The 4289-nt window shown below is 43.2% G+C and overlaps 1 long non-coding RNA gene across 1 annotated transcript; it reads right to left on the bottom strand.

Annotated features, from left to right (window-relative positions):
• Positions 1-860: 860 nt before the first annotated feature.
• Positions 861-3744, bottom strand: LOC125441265. Its single transcript, XR_007245810.1, has 2 exons — positions 3626-3744; positions 861-1357 (listed from the first exon to the last, which is right to left on the bottom strand). It is a non-coding gene; the product is annotated as an uncharacterized LOC125441265 (long non-coding RNA).
• Positions 3745-4289: the final 545 nt, after the last annotated feature.

Raw genomic sequence — 4289 nt, 5'->3', positions numbered from 1 at the left:
TTCACGGAAATGTAATCAATTGCCTGCAAGAAACTGTTTATTGCTTTTGACAGAATGCCAAAACAGGAGAATAAAACGTGGTGTTTTGCAAAGCAGCCGACTGTGACTGTGATTCAGAAAGGTTAGCCAAGGCTGGCTTGCAAAAAGAGAAAGAGTCTGCATCTGTGGGCGAAACATCAGGAGAGAATGCTGCTAGAAAACGGTCATACAGCCCGGAAACCACACAGCACCCCAGACTTCCTTCTTTTCTCTCATCCAAATCAAAGGCTTCAATTCATGTGCAGAAGGAGGGATTATGGGTAGTGAATGGATTTTCTGTGTCTCAGTAAATATAGAAAACGGGAGTACCAGTCCAGTGTATATATTAGCTGTAAGAAAGTTGTGATTTCCCAAGCCAGAGCTAAACATGAGGTGTGGTGGCTCATGTGGAAGATACTTGCCTATCAACTCTGATTGTTCAGTTCGAGATGGGCCAAAAATAAGAGCTAGCATCTGAATTATTACTGAGTTACTGGATGGCAGCCCATCAGGAAGGGCTGTGGCTCAGAGGTAGAGCATCCGCTTGTCATGCAGACATTCCCAATTTTAATCCCTGGCATCTCCACTTAAAGCATCTAGCAGTAGAGGAAATGAAAGACGCCTACCCAAGAGCCTGGAGACCTGTTGTCAGTCTAAATAAACCCTCCTGTTCTTGATGGACTAAGGGTTCAAGAGATGGAACAATGTGTTCACATATTAATGATGAGGTTGCAATTGGCATGATGGGTCACCATTTTTGTAGACGTTATTTTGATTGCATACGACTGCACATGTGTGGGACTCAACCAAGACGACGAAGAAAGTTCACAGAAATGTAATCATTTGCCTGCAAGAAACTGTTTAATGTTTTCACCAGAATGCCAAATCAGGAGAATAAAACATGGTGTTTTGCAAAGCAGAAGACTGTGATTGAGATTCAGAAAGGTTAGCCAAGGTTGGCTTGCAAAAAGAGAAGGAGTCTGCAGTTCGTGACAGCCATCACGGATCCCAGTTCTTCTTGAAGGCATCTACTTCAGCTTCTGGGGCACGGTCTTCTGTTGCTTCTGCTGAGTAGATCCTCCACAGCAGCCACCGCTGCTACTGCCACTGCTTCCACCACAGCAGCCACCACTTCGGCCTCCGCTGCTGCTTCCACCACAGCATCCACCGCTTCGACCAATACTGCTGCTTCTACTGCAACACCCACCACTTCTCTGGCTTTGTTGAGATGAAGATCCTCCACTGCAGCATCCGCCGCTTCCACCACCACCACCACCACCGCAGCAGCTGCCTCCTCTTTGTTGTTGTTGACTCATCTTGTTATGTGGTTTGAGGAAGTCTGCAGGGCAAGAGGGAAAGAAAGGCATCATTCTGAGGGTGGAATTGCAAGGGGGAGGGAAGTTCTTTGGTACTGCTTTGTCTACCAGTTCATACTTTCTGACATTGCTTAGAATTGTCTTCTGCCTGATCTCGTCACATCTCAGAAGCTAAGCAGGGTTAGCTCTGGTTAGTAATCACATGGAGGACCACCAAGGGACGACAGGATTGTTGCGCAGAGGAAGGCAGTATCATTACCGCATTACCCCATATGTCCCTACTAGGCCTCTGCGTTCAGCAGAGGCCAATCTGCTGCTGGTTCCCGGCCCCTCAATGGTGCAGCTGGCCTCCACTCGGGCCAGGGCCTTCTCAGCCCTGGCCCCTGGCCCCTGCCTGGTGGAACACCCTTCCTCCAGCTGTCCAGGCCCTGCGGGATCTCGGTGAGTTCCGCAGGGCCTGTAAGATGGAGTTGTTCCACCCGGCTTTTGGAGTGTCCTTTAAGAAGACTCAAGGTGACTTATGAACTATTTTCCTTTCCTATCCCAACAGCAGACACCTTGTGAGGCTGGTGGGGCTGAGAGAGTTCTGAGAGTACTGTGACTAGCTCAAGGTCAACAAAAATGCATTAAAATCATTTCAACAGATATTTGTTTTATATTTCTGGTAGGCATCCAAGACCAGAAACAGTCTATATTGCTGTTCATATGATGTTGAATTTTGCACACCGCCTAATAACTTCACTATGAGTTATGCAAAGAGGCTTGACATTCAAAGTGCAACTCCAAAGCAAGCTCTCATCCTCAATATGTGTGGTCTGTTGGATTTGAAAGACTCACCCTTTTTCATTTTACAACTAATCATCTTGTTCCTTCCAAGCAATTTACAAAATCCAATTTATAAATATAAAAGAAGGTGGAATTAATTAGAAAATAATGAAAATACTTAACACATACACAAACACACAAAGACAGGCTATCAATAAAAACTGCAATCAAATAAATCTTCCATCAACATGATCTCTAAAATAAAATCTTTCTGGAGTTTCTTAATCTGGTTTTTCATATGCAAGGAAGACACTCCAGTCCTGGTTACCAGCTGTCAGTTTGAGAGAAATTAACGATCGTTTGGCCGTCTGAATGCTTTCTCAGGACATCCACGTTCTAAGAGGAATGGGAACTTGCTATCCTGGAAACAAAAATATGTTGAATGCCCTCCTGTGAGTTGGATACAGTTTGGTTATCGCCATTCTGTAGTAAATAGTTGCCAATGCTGTGAGCATAGCAAGGAATTTTGAAGGGAAAAATGATTCATTTTGAGATTCAGACTTTGAGAAACATTAAATCTCCTGGTGCTGCTGTTTGTTTTTTTTTAAAGAGGCTTTTGAAGAATCCACAAACTGGACTAGCAACTCACTCCTCTGTGTTGATAGGTTACAAACTATAATAAAATTTTGCCCAGATTTATTTCTCCATTCATTCTACAACAAAAGCCTTCTCTCTGGAAACGGTCCAAATGTCAGTGGTGAAACATAAGCATTAACATGTCTATTTAAGGGGAATACCAGGCCAGGAAAAAAATTGCATCTGAGATTTTGGAGAGCTAGTGCTAAGCAGAGCGTATAATATTGTGTTTCTCAATCAATAATGTAGTTCAGTATAAGACCTCTTCCCTTTCATAAAGGGAGCTTAGTTCACGCTTGGCTATCATGAAGGCCAACCTTCATCTCTTCCCATTAAAGCAACACAAATACCACAATTAAGCAAAACAAATCTCTTGACAATTGAGAACAGCTCATGTCATCGCAAAGACTGTCAGTGATTTTGAGCATATTAATTGGCATAGATATGACAACTATAGGCCATATTTTCCAGTTTCTACTGGAAAAAGAGTAAAGAAGAGTTTGGATTTATACCCCATCTTTCTCTCTCATAAAAAGACTCAGGGCGTTTTACAAGCTCCTTTTCCTTCCTCTCCCCACAACAGACATCTTGGGAGGCAGGTCGGGCTGACATGGCTTCAAAGAACTGTGACCAGCCCAGTATAACCCAGCAGGCTTCTTGTATAGGAGCAAGGAAACAAATCCAGTTCTCCAGATTAGAATTAGCTGCTCATATGGAACAATGAGGAATCTGGTTCTCTAGATCAGAGTTTACCACTCTCAACCATTACACCACATTAGCTATCAGTTTCCAAAAGGCTGGTGAAATAGCAGGAGAAGATAATCCAAACACCCTCTTTCTCTATTCAACACACCATTATGAGCAAAGAAAAGTGATGTCCTTATACTTACCCTACTGATCACCAAGAAGACGTTGTCACTCTCTGCGTGGTTGACTGAATGAGAAACCTCAAAGAGAGAGGATCTTTTATACTGTCTGCCAATGTCCGGTTCCAGCATCGAGATCCACGAGGAAAGTGCCAATTGTCTCTTAGCTCTGCCCCCATTTTCCACTCATTGTTTTTGACTCATGAATCCACGAGGTGGTTACCTTCAGTCATGCTCAAATATTTGTGTATGCCAAAGGATGGTGCATGTGGGTGCCTTCCATCACCTTCTAATTAAGTTGTCACTGTTCCAAACATGTGGGTGGCATGGAATCTTTCCCGGTGTCTTTAGCAGCCGGTTTAGGTTGACAGACTGAAACAGTTATGGGAAGGGACTCAGTGGCTGAGTCAGTTCCTTTAGAACCAGATGAAAAGCATTTGTGAGGTCTAGAAATCAGACCTCTACAGTACCTTAAGATATGACCCCCCCTCCGCATCTCGTTATACAATGTAAGGAACATATTGAAATGTGTTTAATGTTGTGTGTTTGCATTCATGTATATTTATGTGTGTGTATCTATGTATTTATATGTGTATTGTTACCTAGCTTAACAGGGGTTATGAACTTATTACTAAGGAATCTCCACCAGCTACTAAGAGTGTAACAGCACACATATATTTTAAAATAG

This window comes from Sphaerodactylus townsendi, linkage group LG01 (genome assembly GCF_021028975.2).
Source record: "Sphaerodactylus townsendi isolate TG3544 linkage group LG01, MPM_Stown_v2.3, whole genome shotgun sequence".
Taxonomy (NCBI): domain Eukaryota; kingdom Metazoa; phylum Chordata; class Lepidosauria; order Squamata; family Sphaerodactylidae; genus Sphaerodactylus; species Sphaerodactylus townsendi.
Note: the sequence above shows the minus strand (reverse complement) of the source record. Positions and strands in the feature narration are given on the sequence as shown.